General features: G+C 36.2%; 1 protein-coding gene across 2 annotated transcripts in view; it reads right to left on the bottom strand.

Annotated features, from left to right (window-relative positions):
- Positions 1-1,433, bottom strand: part of LOC145662135 (uncharacterized) — a 55,770-nt gene extending 54,337 nt beyond the window's left edge. For both annotated transcript variants that reach the window (XR_014126999.1, XM_081727471.1), the window contains exon 1: positions 1,279-1,433. The gene's annotated coding sequence lies outside the window, so the exon portion shown is untranslated. The remainder of the gene's footprint in view (positions 1-1,278) is intronic.
- Positions 1,434-17,336: the final 15,903 nt, after the last annotated feature.

Raw genomic sequence — 17,336 nt, 5'->3', positions numbered from 1 at the left:
TGAATTGTTGTTAAAGAAGATAGAAAACAACGTGCCATGGGGTGGCTCTAACCCGCCTTCATTCGCTAACGCTCGCTCTGCAATGCTGTCTGAATTTAATGTTGGTAACGTAATTTACCGTATGAAACCATAAAACAACCGCATCGGAATACAATATCGCAAAAAAGTACGTGTAAAAGCTGGCCCCCAATTTTAAAGGACAGCCAAAATTAGCAAATTACTAATTTACAAAAGATGAAAAGGAACCATTTTGTAAAGTAATTTAGAATTATGTAGAAATAGAGATGATGTACTATTAATAAACCCTGAACCACCATTGGTAATAGACGTCGGTCTGTCTCCTCCCTCTGACTCGAATTTCTGAAGAGGTACTCAGACTTCTTTTACATGTAAATTAACGTATGGAATTTCGAGAAATAAGTAGAATGAAATGTCGTGTATGGCAATGTTGCGTGCTAAAATATAAAGATAAGTAAGTATCTTGCAAATTTTGTGAACATAAATATGTAGGCGCAAATGTTGATAAATTGGTGAGACATGTATATTCTAGCATTTACCCAATCTAATTGGTTTGTAACATTTATAAATTTAATGTGTTTATAATATCAGTAATAGAGTCAAGTTGACCAAATCCACTTACATATAAATTTAAACTGTTACTATATAATTTTTTCACACATATTTAATTGATAGAACATATTGTAAATAAATATACATTTATGCGTACTCTCTAAATATAATAAAGTGTTAATAAAGTAAGATAGTACCGTTCAGAATATATAGATTTTAAAGAATCCTCTGTGGACAACAGTAATAATATGCTGTGATATAAAAATTAATTCAACTTTGAAATCATAATATAGTAATAGAATACAATTTTCTTTCTGATTGTACATAAATTCCCATTTTGGGAATCTTCCCGGGAATTTACCTATCACTACTTCACACTGGTCTAGTTCGGTAAGATGGCATTCATATTTTTCAGTAGCAACCTGGTACAGGCTGGTTTGTGTATTTTGCACTTAGGTTTCTGATATATGCCCAGTCGCTGTATCTATACAGAAATTGTGAAAGAAATGCAATTATTACTCAATTGCTTCCCGCCTTGAATTTTATCTATACCACGTGGGGTAATGACAAGTTGCCCAGCGCAACTAATTTAGAGAACAATAAGAAGAAAATTAGCGTCAGAAATACAATTTTTAACAATTGTTTCCAGTTTTATGCAAAAACATGACCTGAACGGTACATATATTCATCCATAATATTGAAGTTTACCTGTGAATTTTGGAAAATGGGTCTGCCTAAATTTTAGATACTACGCACTTCATGACAGACCGTATGTCCAATATCTTTTCTTCTTCTTCGTCGTTGGTAGCACCATCCAGGGTTGCCACACTCGAGACTTGTGATGATCCCAAACACGGGCCTGAATTATGCTAGATTTTTGGAAATTCTGCCAGATTTTCAAATCATCTTTCGGACCTAATTTGAAAGACCTGCCCCTATTATATATATATATATATATATATATATATATATATATATATATATATATATATATATATATATATATATATATATATATATATATAGTGGCGGATCCCGGATATGATTAAGGGAGGGGCTAAATCATAGGTTTCGGCTTTATCTAGTGTAAAGCAGGATTAAAGTCCATTTTATCCAGTTAATATTTGAACGTCAAGGGCCCCTATACCCAGCCTTGGATCCGCCCCTGAATATATATATATATATATATATATATATATATATATATATATATATATATATATATATATATATATATATATCACTAGAAGCACGAAGCAGTCATTTTGACTGCTTCAAGAAACATAATTTTGTATCACGTCTGTAATATTTTCGCTAAGGCCCTGAAATTCATTGACTTTTAATATTTTTGTGTCCACTTGTTGATACCATTAATAATAAGTTTATGCTTCTTTTTACAGGGGCGCTATTGTCAGTTATACCTAGAAGCACGAAGCAGTCATTTTGACTGCCTTGTAAAGAGTATAGGAAATAGTGTTTCTGTTTGTAAGTTACAGATGACAGTTTTAAATATTTCTTATTTCTAGACAAAAGAAAAATTGACACCTTTATGCATTGTAATTTGAGAGAGAAAAATTGAAGATGATTTATTGTTTTATTAGGTATATTGCGATACATAGTTCCAACTATAACTTCATGTTTTTGTTATGAGATATCTCTCAGTGTTGTATGGTCGAAAAACAAATTAGTTTAGATACATGCGGCCAATATCTACATGTTAGTGTGCACTTGGAGTTGTTTGAGCTGAACCGTGTACATTTACATTTTACGATGAGAACTCAAGAAATACTTTTACATAATCTCTTGGAAGATGAGTCTGCGGATTCGAGTGAATGGTATGGAAACGAGTGATTTTGAACCTGAAGAGAACATTTTATATTCAAGTGATGAAGGAGGGGAAGACAGTGATGGTTATGACAACGCCAGTAGTGGTGACGGTTTTATTGCTCCAGATGGAACATTGTAGAAAAAATTGGATTTGGGACAAGGTGACGTTGGCTGTACATCTAAGCATAATTTTGTTCGCGAAGTTCCAGGACTGACAAATGTTGCCAAGTGGCAAGTGTCTGAGGAAAAATGTGGTAGTGCTTTTCGTTTACTATTTGATAAATTTATGATGAGGCATATCCTAAAGTGCGCCATTTTGAATCATATACGCAACTGCAGCCAGCAACAACTACAGTCTCTTTCAAAACTACAGTCTTATTTGGGCTTATTATTTATGGAGGTGTTTCAGCATTGCCCAGTGAGGTCTTGTGGGAAAGATCAAGAGAACCACAATTTATAGGAAAATAATGAGTAGGGATAGGTTCTGTGGAACAAAACGGTACTTGATACTTGATGAAAAGGCACAAGATCTGCATGACATCAAGGGAACAAACTCGAGTCGGAACTGTGGGATGAGTTTATTGAGAACGGTATAAAATGTTACAAGTCACATGACAACGTGAGCTTGACGGACAACTTTATCCTACGAAAGTCAGAGTTCGATTTCTGCAATATATGCCAAATAAACCCGATAAATTTGGCATCAAAATCTGGTTACTAGCTGATGTACAATCAGCCTATCCTCAATGGCTTTCCATATCTGGACAATTATTTGTAACGTCATACTGGGACAGAGTTAGGTGAAATTCTAGTGTCTAGTTTGATAAATTATTTTGCTGGAAAAGGAATAAATGTGAGAAATATAATAACTTCTTCACAACAAGAAAACTATCTGAAAGACCTGTATCACTGTGATGTTTACCGCGATCAGATTGGTAATGAATTAGCTGTCTACAAATGTAAAAGCAACAAAAGTGTCTGTGTGCTGAGTTCCATGCGTGAGTCAGTGTCAATTTCCAGCACACTATAAGAAAAAATAGCGAAACTATAATGTATTACAATCAGATGAAGTTTAGTGTAGACATCGTGGATCAAATGGTGAAGAAACACAATGTGAGTTGTGCGTATTGATTCCTGGAAGATGTACAGAGAAGCTACTGGAAAAAAATCAGTAGGTGACAATAACTTTAACGTTTTTCCGAAGATTTGATTGTAATGTGACTGCGCTTCCACACGCAAGCGAAAAATGTTAAGAACGATTGTGTAAAAAAGAAAAGAAAACAGATTATATATGCTACAAATGTCGAAAGTATGTTTGTGGAAAGTGTGTACTGCAGAGATCCGAAAGCGAATTATCTGCTCCAAGTGTAGGTGACTTTGTGATGGTCTTCTCCTAAGAAGATATTTTCCAAAAGTATCATAGCAAATATTATTTTAAAATCAAATTTAAAACCTAAGAGTTACACTAATCTTATGTTTCTTTCATTATTTTAGAAATACTGATATCAAATATATTAACAAATATTTTAATATTACATATTAATGCCCCTAATGTTTATAAATAAAAACAATAAAATAAATAACATGCTTTATAGGCTTACTTCTAGATAGGTCTCATTGAGAATTTTTAATAAAATAGTCATCCTGGGTCACCATTCTTTTCTATTTTAGTCAAAAACCAAAAGCAGTCAATTTGACTGCTTCGTGCTTCTAGGGGGTTCAAATTGTCCGTGCTTCTAGTGATATATATATATATATATATATATATATATATATATATATATATATATATATATATATATAAACTAACTAACTAACTAACTCTATGGCATACGGAGCCCGAAAGTTCAATGCCACGTTCACAAAAGCTCTCCACTGACTTTTATCCTTAGCTAACTGCAACCAGTTTCTATTTTGTATTCCAATCTCTGCGAGATGCATCTTAACCCTTTCAGACCTGATTTTTTGTTTACTCTCCGGTGTTATTGTTATTTTGAATTATTATTCTTTATGACTTAACAAATAAAATACAACCGTCAATTCGTTTGCGGATGTCATATTTAGAGAATTATGGACGAATCATTTTGCGTGCATTAGGGTTGAAATACGTATGTAAAATAAAAATGGGATTAATGGAACACATCATTGTGATCTATATAGTTTAGAAACTCAAAATACATCACTAAAACAAAAGGAGAATTTATTGCAAATAGCTTGTTTCGCCAAGAATAAAACAGCCTACGTGGCTGAGCTTTGTCCATTGTGATAGCCCCTGCAAGTAGTCTACAAGAAATGTGCATTGCTTCCTGACAACAGATTAAAACACCACAGAAATAGTGGAAAGTGATTTAGAAAAGTTCAAAGAATTCTGACATAAAAACCCAGCCATTTAGAATCCTCCAGAGTAATTATATTAAGCTTAAAACTTAATGTACACAAATGTGACCACCAGGTCTGAAAGGGTTAATATTGTCCTGCCTTCTGCGCCTATGTCTCCCTAATGGTCGTTTTCCGATTGGTCTTCCAGTCAAGACTTTGAAAGCGTTTCTACTTTCTTCCATTCTAGCTACATGACTTGCCTACCTAAGCCGCCTAGACTTGACGACCTAACAATGTTGGATACACCATATAAATTGTGTAGTTCCTCGTTATGAAGTTTCCGCCATTCCCCATTCCCGTTCTTCTTGGTTCAAAATATTCGTCTCAGGATCTTGTTCTCAAATACTTTCAGTCTTTGTTCTTCCCTCAGATTAAGCAGGGGCAGATCCAGGGGGGCGATCGCCCCCCCCCAGAAGAGGAATCTTTCATATTATATATATATAAATAAAACCCATCCCAAAGTTTGGAGCCCTTAAAAGTAGCAATATGCCAACCCACCGCCCCCCCAGAAGACGATCCTGGATCCGCCCCTGAGAGTAAGTGACTATGTTTCGCAGCCATACAATATAACAGGCATGATTATTGTTTTTTATATTTTAAGCTTCAAATTCCTCGACAGAATTCGTGACGACAAGAGATTTTGAACCGAATAGTAACACGAATTCCCTGCTTTTAGTCGACATTTAATTTCTCCGTGAATATGATTTTCGTCTGTTAATATTGATCCTAGATATTTGAAACTATGCACTTTATCAAAAGTATTATTTAATATTTTAACGCATCCATAATTTGCTGTGTTCCCGTCCCGACGCACTTGCATGTATTTAGTTTTCTCTGTATTTACTTCTAAACCCATGTCCCTGCAAGCGTTTAATAAGATCTCTGCATTTCGTTCTATTGTTCTCCTATCATCACCTATTAAATTTACATCATCAGCATATGCCATAACCTGGTGAATACCGGTCAACTCTAGGCCCTGGTTGCTATCTTTGATTTTCCTTATAGCGTGTTCCAGAACGAAGTTAAATAATAATGAGGACAACGCATTTCCTTGTTTCAGGATATTTTCGACGTGAAAGCTCGTGAACAAAAATTTTCCTACCCGGACTTTACTTTGAGATTCATTTAAACATATTTTAATTACTCTAATTAGCTTTCTCGATATTCCAATTTCTTTAAGAACGTTGTATAATGTTTCTCTCCTAACTGAGTCGTACGCCTTTCTAAAATCAATAAATAGTTGATGTACCGGGTTATTGTATTCCCATTTCTATTCGAGTATTTGGCGAATGGTAAATATTTGGTCGATAGTTGATCGATTTCGTCTAAATCCGCACTGATAATCTCCAATAATTTCATCTGCGTATGGGGTCAGTCTTGCTAATAGAATATTTGAAAGGATTTTATAGCATGTTGACAGAAGAGAAGTGCCTGGATAATTATTACAGTCAGTTTTGTCGCCTTTCTTGTGAATTGGAACAATGATTGATTCTTTCCACTCTTGTGGCAATTCTTCCTTTTTCCAGATAAGGAGAATGAGTTTGTGTATCTTTTTCCACACTTTTTCGCTTCCAGCTAAAATTAACTCAGCCGGAATTTCATCTACACCTGGAGCTTTGTGTTTCTTTAATTTCTTTATAGCTGTTTCTACTTCTATTCGGTTGAGTTCTGGAATATACGGTTCTGCGGTGTGCATCTCCTTTCATCCACGGACACTAGTTTTTGGTTGCGTGTTAAGCAAATCGTCAAAGAAATCTTTCCATCTATTTAAGATGCCATCCGTGTTACTGAGAACTCAGTGCTTTAATATATAAGCACGAGGTTGATAGCCTTTCTTAAATTCGTTGATTCCCTTATACATGTCCCGGATGTTTTTATTTTTATTATTATCTCCAAGTTCCTTAATTTTAGCTTTCAGAATATCGCTTTTTTTGTTCTAAAACTTTTTGAAATTTCTCGCCTGTTATCTGGGAAGTTTTGTGTAGTTATTTCATTCGGATTTTTTAGCCAGCGTAATTTTGCCTGTTTTCTCTTCTCTGCTAGTTTTATACATTCCTGGTCGAACCATGGTTTGTTCCTACGTATTTCAGCGTGTCCCAATTTTTCTTTTGCTGAAGTTTTAATGCAATTTCTAATTTCAATCCAGGTATCCTCAACACTAGTACACTCCGAATCTTTTAAAGCCGAAAATCTATTCGAAACTTCAATCTGGTATTTCTTACCTGGCTCTTTTCTACTTTCTTTAAATTAAATCTCTCCGTTTCCGGAGAATGAATAATGCCTTTGCTCAACGATAACCTCTCTTGTATTACCGCTGCTACCAGGTAGTGGTCAGTGTCACAATCAGCCCCTCTAAACGACGGGACATCAAATATGCTAGATTGCCTTCTTCTATCTACTAAAGCGTGATCAATTTGATTATGTGTTTTCCCGTCTGGTGATGTCCAAGTTTATTTATGAATGTCGCGATGTGGGAATTTTGTACTCTTCACGATTAGGTTTTTGGATGTTGCAAAGTTCACGAGTCTAATACCGTCGTCATTACTTTGCTTATGCAGACTTTCGTTCCCTATAATCGGTTTGAAAATATCATCTCGTCCTCCTTCGCATTGAAATCCCCTAATTGAATTTTCATATGGTATCGCGGGAGTTGGTCAAATATCCGTTCCACTTCTTCGCAGAAACTGTCTTATATTGTCATCCTTATCTTCAGTTGGGGCATGTACATTTAAAACAATAATATCACACATGTCCCTTAAGAGTAATAAAAGAAAGTTTGTCAGTAACAAATTCAACCCGTTTAATTGCTGGTAATATACGTTTATGAACGAAAAACCCTATTCCTATTATATTTATTTCCTTCCCCGTAAAAGAACGTACAATTTCCGGAATTCACAGATCCGTTTCCTTCCCATCTAACTTCCTGAACTCCTACTACGCCCATCCTGTATTTCTCTAACTCACTCGTTACGGATTTTAACGCGCTTGCCATATAAAGACTTTTAATATTACAATTTCCAAATCTCATGTTTCTTTTCTTTTGTTGCGGTTGTGTCAATTTATTAGTCCGATGCTTTTGTAAATATTTCTGAACAAGTTTTTTTTTTTTTTTTTTTTTTTACAGGATGAGGTTGTTAGCCCATCCCAAACCCCCAAGCTGGAGGACCACCCCTAGTCGGCTGTCCGCGACTGCTTATTCAGTATATTCGCAGCTAACCTCTATTTCTAGAGGTCTTCTCCTCGATCCGCAACCTGAAGTCGCGCCATGCCGTGATGACAGGAACCCACGTTATTTATATATATATACCTTCCCTAAGTACCCCTTAAATAAAGTTCCTGGAGGAGCCGTTTCTCAAAAACCTTGCCTTGTTAACAGCCTGGGGAAACTTTTGTGGAAAGTTCAGACAATAACGACTTTGTGGAAAGAACAACAACTAAAAGCCCCCTTTATCGATAGAATTGAAAGAATGTTATCCTCAGGTTAGTATTCACAGAGAATATTTTTACAAAATTTAAGTTTCATGGGTAAATCGTTAGACTTTGAATACATTCTCATCATATGCACTGAGTTGCGAAATAGTGTACCTCCAGACATGGGCCCAGAAGAAAATATTCTAGGGGAGCATCTCCGTTGTTGATATCTTATGTCTGGTGGTTTGCTATATTACGTATAAATTTTCGAGAGCCAGAGGGGCCCATTCTTATCAAACACGGAGATTACTGAACAAAATATAATAAAAATATATAGCTCGAACTTCTATCATCCCTCAGTCCAACTCGAAACTGAAACATAAGAGATGGGCTTTATTGTTAAACAACGTAACGTGCCTAGCGAAGGCTTCACATTGTGAAGATTATATTAGTGAAAATTATACAAATGCAATTTTACAACTTAATATACATATTATAAATGTTGAGCTTCCTGTTGCTATATGGTTAGAGTATGTGTCTTTTAAGAACGGAGTTTGATTCCCGGTAGAAGCTCATGTGTTTCAAATCCGACGGTAATCTGTAAGTTTGCATCTTGTAGAGCTTTGCTCCCGAAAGCGACGCTACACTATAATCTAATTTAATATCACTAAATATTAAAAGATAATGAGTTACCGAGATGACGTGAAATGGCAGCCATCAAATCCATTTTATATTCTCACTTAATCTAGTGGATATCAATATATTAATTACAAGGCACACTATAAATATTCAGAAACAAGCACATACACACGTACACGTACACAAATATGAACCCTTGAAATCTGTTTATATCTGGTGGATTTTCTTTGCATTAAGCACTGTTATCCTAAAACAAACTTCGTCATCATCTTTCCATGTTTCTGTATTATTTGATTCATCTACAGATTTGTCATTTGCACGTATAATTGCTTTTAGCATTTTCGGGGAGGGTTCAGGGTTATTTCTTCATTTAAAGAATTGATTCTCTGTATTAGAAAGAGAATCAGGGGGGAACGGAGAATTTATATTTTATGAATGGATAACATTTTAAGAAATATATACAAAACATGCCGCTTCCGACAGAACACTGAAGCATTTCTTTTAGCGGCTTATTACTAGTGGTCCCTTGACGCTAATACCCCCTTCCCTCACAAATTGTAAAGTGAGAAGGGACAGAAACATCCCAGATAACCACACACTCATGTTTCACTTGACAGAAATAAAACTATGAGTAAGTAAACATCTTGTGCAGAGTCACGTTTTGCTAATTTTTGAACATTTCTGTGAATTCAACAATATAACAGAGGAAATACTAACTGGTTTTATTGCTCCAACCATCGCTACAACTAAAAGGGATTCCGGTCGTTGAACCATCCAAATTTTTATTTTGTTTTTATTCTCCAGAGAGAAGAGCTAAATGCGTATGAATTATGCTAGATCTAGCACCAAGATGCTAGATATGGCTTCACTGGCCCCATCTTATTGCCTTAGTGAAGAAGGCCGAGAAGGTTCGTCAATGGCCGTTACGGTGAGTGCATCGTGTTTTGTGTGCTCTGTGAGGACGAGAGTTGAGTGGGCCTTTCTATACATATACACTAGACTTACACTCTTTTTTTCCATTTACACGTTCATACATTCCCTACTTTTTTAACATTTTTTTCTATTCAATTTACACTCCCACTTTTCTCTACCTTTTGCCCTGTCCATCTTGGCCTTCAGTCCTTTTTAACTTTTCGAACTTCTCTCCCGATTTTAACCTTTACCCTATTGTGTCATACTTCTCTCCTGATTTGATTTTTTCCCGATTGTGACATTACTTTTTTCACGTATTTTTTTACTTTATCATACTTATTACTTTGTACATGTCATATACCTTTGTACTCATCTTATTACTTTTTATCATTTTCCCACTAATCAAATCATTAAATTTTACACTTTTAATTACGTTTGTAAACTGCCGATAAGTCTTTTTCACGACAGTGGCATCGTTCTTTTGCGCCACTTTTCTGACACTTCTACAAACAAGCAAAGAATGCCGGCTATACACTACGAGATCAATCCTAGGAAATATCTTAAGATTTATCTTCGGAAAAATGTTATGATATATCTTGTAGGAAATCTTACCCTTTTTATGCCAGACAGGTGAAGAATTTTCCTGTCTAACCGAATGACGAATATCAACATTGTGAAATAGTTCTATTTAATAAAAGTACCGAGTTGAAGAATTACTATGGTAACTACACTGCACATCTAGTGATCGGTAAATTCCCGGGAAAATTCCCCAAAAATAGGAATATTCCAGGAAGTTATTTGCAATCACAAAAAAGTGCATTCTATTACAATATTACGATTTCGAAGTTAAATTATTTTCTTTATCAGAGTGTATTATTACTCTTGTCTCCAGAGGAGTCTTTAAAATGTATATTCTGAACAATATTATGTTTTTTATTAACATTTTATTATATTTAGACAGTACGCATAAATGTATATTTACTTACAATACTTACAATATGTGGGAAAAATTGTACAGTAAGTCCACACACTTTTACACCGCTAAATAGTAAGTAAATTTTGTAAAATTGATTCTACTACTGATGTAAACATAGTAAATTTTTAAATGATATAAACAAATTAGTTTGGGTAATTACCAGAAGACACATGTCTCACCATTTTATCAATATTTGCGCCTACATTTTTATCTTCACAATATTTTCAAGATACTGACTTATCTTTATAAGTTTGCATGTAACGTTGCCGGACGACCTTACAACCTCTCTTGCTACATATTTCTCCAAATTTCATCCGTTAATTCACATATAGGAGAAGTCCCAGTACCTCTTGAGAAATTCGAGTGAGAGACAGACCGACGTCTGTTATTAACGTAGGTGTGGGGTATATATATGCTACTTCAACTCAGTGGCGGCCGGTGGATTGTGGTTTCGGGTGTTGCAAAGATATAAAGTGAACTCATTGACTAATCAGCATAACTTTAGAAGCAAATGCCATGTGACATGTTAAATTAAATAAAATTCTGTTTTAAAAAAATAAAAAATGCAGAACATTTAATCCGATTAACCACTTTAATTAATTAGTAAGTTCATTCCTCTGTCTTTGATTGGAGCAAATCTGTCTAATACATGCTGGTTGAACTCTAGTATTCTTATTGTCAGGTCTTTTTCGATGGAAAGCATAACCAATAGTGATGACCTTTCTTGGGACATTCAATTCCTTGAAAGTGTCAATTCTTTCTTATGTGGAATTTTTTTTTTTCGTCTTTTGCTGACGCTAGAGGTACAGTTAATATTAATTTCAGAAGCTTTGTAGATTCACTAAATATTTTTTCTAGATTATTGCGAACGATTCATTCTAGCAAACTCAGTCCCTGACAGTGATCCGAATTCCTCTTCAGTGTTGACTGAAGAGAGTTCGTAGCAGAGATTAATGTTATAAAAAATTGTATATTGAACACACTTTATTCACAGTTTATCCAGGAAAATTTAAAATAAATTGTGGAAAGTATCTGGTGCAAACAACACTACTGCCATAAGGTATCCTGTAAATTTAAACTGGATTTTTTAACACTCCCCTGAATTGCCCTTTGCTTGTTTTGTCTAAGCCTTAATGGCAAATTTTTCCTCAGTTGGAAGCTGGTCAATGTTTTTTGTAAGTTATTTACAGAAGTCATGGTATACAATTCATTCAGAATTTGTAGGTTATTTATAGAATTAAAGCACACACAATAATATTAAACCTAATAATTAAAAACCAAACCAGCTGATACAAAAGAGGTACTGGTATATGAATTCCGAATGTCACATATTCATACACACACATGTGCGTAAAAGAAAAAAGCTACATTCCAAATCATCCGTCTTGGTTGTTACGCAATGCACGATGAAAACAATATACTTCCACATGAGGCGAAGCAACGCTTACCAATGTGATATGTTCTGGAAAGGAAACCTCGAAACCAGCCAGATGAAGAATCCGCATGTAACAGAAGCCAAAAATCAAAGAACATAAAAACAAACAACACTGCCAGTTCTACACCCAGAAATGTTAACTGAGAGGGGTCCAAAGTATTTGAGGTAGGTCCAATACGTCTACATAATATGGAACCTGTCTTTTACTGCACCCGAAAAGATGATAAGTAATTCTTACTTACTGTCACATATATTTTTAGAAAACATGATAGAACGATTATTTTTATAAGAAAAGAAGAGTACATGATGAGGTGTAAAATAAAATATTTAGCTTACATCAATCGTTTCTCTGTTAAACAAGTATAGTTCGTTAAGAAAGTCTACAAATGTTAGTCAAGTTTCGAAAGTTTTGGGAGGTCCGGACCCGGTGGATCCCGCTCGTGGAACGCCCCTGATCATTCCTAACTAGTCCAAAATTCAATGTGTCGTTCTCCATCATACAGTTTTATGTGGAAATTTTCAAGAGTATAAATTATACATATTTTATAAAAAGAAATATGTTTATACTAAAATACTATCTACAGGAAGGGGGGAGCGATTCTACATACTGACTTATTAATATTTGATTCACAAATTAAGGGTAGAAGAAGCCCTTATTATCAATATAAGGTAAGAATTAACTTGTAAATGAGGGTCTACTTTTATTTGTTTTCTCCTCTACTAGATATTTTCTTTCTTATTTTGTAATTCTGCAATCACTTTTTTTAAGTGTCATTATATTGATTTGCTTCAGTATGGTCCCGTAATTTAAAAATATTAATGCATAAAAACAAATTCCATTTGTAATTGCTAGTGAAAGAAAATTCAGAAATCTTATTTAGCGCGAAAAACCTTCTCGTTCACTGGACATCGTGCTGTGTTGCAGAAGCACTGCAACGACCAGTCCCTTTAACTCCTGAGATAGGGGAAAGGAGACTTAACATTTGCTCCAATTGCCGCACTGAAGGAATCTGGTCGTTGTATGCTCGCTGCAACACAATATAAATTAGACTCTGTGACTGATTATTTTTCGCTTTTTAAAACGGATTAACGGAACGGACAGTTACAGAAGTAAAAAAAAATTAACGTGTATATATGTGAGTATTAAAAAGTATTTTTTTCTGTTCTTCACTACTATTGATAATAATATTTTTTTCTTGAAATATTTTGGTCGTTGCGCAACGCTGCAATACTAACATTAGCCGACACTGCTTCAACTCAATTTCTACGGAAATTCTACATTACTTTACAAACTGGTTCCTTTTCATCATTTGTAAATTAGTTGTTTGCTACTTTTTAGTGCAAATGGAAATGGAAGTTAAAAAGTAATATTATTAGTTATATAAAGTACAGTCAACGAATTTTAACTTTTCTAACCTCCAAATTATTTAAAACCAAGAAGAAAATCATAGTAAATAAAAATAATGAGACATATGGTTCTTATAAATTGGAAGACAAAGTAAAGAAATGGAAATAAATTCTTTCCTGGGGATTTATATGCCAGGGAAAAACCCGGGAATATTTCAATTTTTTTCCCTTCCCATCGGGAATATTTCCGCTGCCCATCGCTGTCTTGCCATTGCTTCCGAACTTGGAAACGAAAGTATACAAATTTTTCTGAATCGTATCGCACTAAGAAGACTGTAACTTTAGGTACAATGCACAAACTCTCTGTCTTAACAGAAACAGTAGCGAATTAAACCGTTAAAGCTTAAGCTGGAATAAACTGGACTGTTGGATTGGTTGGCCGAAGTACGCAACATTTATACCACCGCCAAACCTCGAGCGAGAATATTCTAGAAACGTCAGCGTAGGTTCTGGAGCCAACGAGGCGAGCGGGAGGTGCGCGAATCTTCTGGACGGAGATGGACGTTGCGCCGACGTTCGAACAGCGTGGCCAAAGTAAGCAACCACGAAGTTGTATAGCCTGCCGCTAGATGCCATTTTCTGTCGGTGCATAACAAGCGAAGTGTTGCCAAAAACAAACCGTGTTTTTTCAAGAGCTATGCCTATAATCATCGTTAACGTGGCATTCCAAACGAAATCTGGTAATTCTAAAAACGACCACAAGTAGCTTTTCTGTCATTGGTGTTGCGCGTGTTGTCTAACCAACCACTTAAAAACTTTAAATCCGTTGGGGCAGGGCAAGCGGTTGTCCAAAAAAAAAAAAAGGTAAGTCGGTGCCACTAATGGCAGCTTTTCCTCACTAGCCATAATCGAATTTCCAACCAAAGTGCTAAACGCTCCACCCTATTGTTTATATTCTCGCCTTCGTCTCCATACTGCCAAGACTCCCATCCAACATATAACCTACAGCAGCACCCCTCATGATTATATTGTTGTGGAGATGAAGAGGGTTTTATCGACCGTCTGACCTTTCAGTCCTTCTTACTTCATGATTGTCGTCCGATGCTTAACACTGTCATTCATTCTGCTTATTTACTAGTTCTGTAACAGTGACCTTCTTACTAATTAAAAAAAACACCTCGTTCTTTATCATCTGCTATAATATTAAGTAGTAAATCACTATGATTTATAATGTGGTCAAAGTGAACAACACGTAGTGAGCGATTGTTGTGCTGTGTTTAATTCTAACAGCCTGTTTTATAGTGTCACGGCCATCTCCAGTGTTCCATCTATAGTGGTTGATTCTATTGTGTTTTGTATTTGCGTTATTGGATTCATTCTGGACAATTCATCTCAAGTATAGATCTCCATTTTTTCGATTGGATTGCTAAGTAGACGTGAGTAGGATGAGGACACTTGGGCTTGTTTCTTTCTACTGCGCATGCGCAAACCCTTGACGCTGATTGGCTGGCGCAGGTCACGTGACCCCGCCCCTTTCACGCTGATTGGCTGGCCACGCCCCCGGCCAACCACGGTCTTTTACGACCTCGATTTTAGGAGTATCTACTGCGCTGATTGGCTGGCGCCGGACCCGTCGCCTTTACCAGGGACGTACAAAAGGGGTGGGTCCTGGGGGTCCGGATACTCCCCAAAATTTCTACTTTTGTGTAAATTTAGCCTAATTTTAGGGGCAATTTTACGAATTTTAATATAAAATACCCTCATATTGAGTTTGGACCCCTGCCAAAATAAATTCCTGCGTGCGCTACTGCCCTTTACGCCGATTGGCTGGCGCCGGACCCTGGTCCTCCGGATGCCGCGCTGATTTGCCGGCGCGGGACCCGTCCCTTAACGCTGATTGGCCGGCCATGCGCGCGGTCTTTTAGGAGTGCCGCGCTGATTGGCTGGCGCCGGACCCCCGCCTACGCACCTCGGGATATGGGAGTTTTCGAACAGGCCACATAAGATTCGTTCCCTTTTATGAGCACTTTACGAACACATAGCAGATCGATAACACATTCTCCATCCGCCTATTTAACATAGCACATATTACATAAGACTATATAGCATAGCAGGGGTACACTCGTTCCCTTTTATGAGCAGTTTTAACATAGCAGAAATTGCACAGAGACTACGAACACATAGCAGAGCAGATAACACATTCTCCATCCTCCTATTTAACATAGCACATATAACATAAGACTATATAACATAGCAGGGATGTACTTAGTCCCTTTTATGAGCACTTTTAACAGCAGAAATTACACAGAGACTACGAACACATAGCAGATCGATAACACATTCTCCAACCGCCTATTTAACATAGCACATATTACATAAGACTATATAACATAGCAGGGGTGTACTCATTCTCTTTTATGAGCACTTTTAACATAGCAGATATTACACAGAGACTGGTTCCCTTTTATGAGCATAGCAGAAATTACATAAGACTATGTAACATAGCAGAGCTAATAAAAGACTATGGCTTATTTAACATATCATAGCAAAGATTCGTTCCCTTTTATGAGCACTCTTCTCAACATAGCAGAGAATAATGGGGGTGCCCTCCATTTTGTATTCAAGATGGTGAGTAATTTTTGACCAACTGCGCATATGCGCAAAACTGTTCCGATTCCCCCGGAGCAGATTGCCGTTCTCTTTTACGAGACTATGGCAAAATAATAGAGCAGAGATTAAAAAATAACAACTCCCCCCTCACACACTTGATCGCTTATGCGCAGTAAAATTAAATTTCCAATTTATTACACATTGCACGCATGCGCAGAAAAATTAGTCACATAATAGACTGTTCCAGTTGCAGTGCCAGTTCCGGTTCAGGAGAGCAGACTACGTGCAAGGAGTACGTCGTAAAAGACTATGACCTATTTTTCATCCCCCCACTTCCGGTTCTGATTAAACACAAACACTTGGTTGCGTATGCCAAATCCGATTTAGTAGAAATAACACGCATGCGCAGAAACATTTACATTTCCGATTCGACCATGCTGGTCACGAATACCATATTTATTTCTACCTGGGTCTTATAGTTTATGTGGGATACGCCCTTTCTATGACAATTTTAACCAATTTGGATGAAACTCGGTATATAGGGATTTTCGGACATGCTAATTACGAATATTATATTTATTTCTACCTGGGTCTTATAGTTTATGTGAGATACGTCCTTTGAATGACACTTAAAACCCAATCACTCGTAAACCAAGCAACATATTGAGGTGGTGTTTCCATATTCAGCAATAGTTTATAAACCATTGGAACTTCCAAAATAATGACCATCGAGGTCAAAGGTCAAAATACTTAAACCCGAATAACTCGGAAACGGAGCGAAATATTGAGATGGTGTTTCTAGATTTATAATTGGTCATCAACTACTGCAAGTTCCAAAATAATGACCATCGAGGTCAAAGGTCAAAATACTTAAAACCTAATAACTCGTAAACGAAGCAACATACTGAGGTGGTGTTTCCACATTTAGCAATTGGTCATCAACTACTACAAGTCGCAAAATAATGACAATCGAGGTCAAAGGTCAAAATACTTAAACCCGAATAACTCGAAAACGAAGCAACATATTGAGATGGTGTTTCCACATTTAGTAATTGATCATCAACTGCTACAAATTCCAAAATAATGATCATCGAGGTCAAAGGTCAAAATACTTAAAACCTAATAACTCGAAAACGGATCCACATATTGAGGTGCTGTTTCCAAACCTAGTAATAGTTCATCAACCAGTGCAAGTTGCAAAATAATGACCATCGAGGTCAAAGGTCAAAA

Source organism: Thermobia domestica, chromosome 1, assembly GCF_964235325.1.
Source record: "Thermobia domestica chromosome 1, izTheDome1.hap1.1, whole genome shotgun sequence".
NCBI lineage: Eukaryota > Metazoa > Arthropoda > Insecta > Zygentoma > Lepismatidae > Thermobia > Thermobia domestica.
The sequence above is the reverse complement of the archived record's forward strand: the minus strand, read 5'-3'. Positions and strand labels throughout refer to the sequence as shown.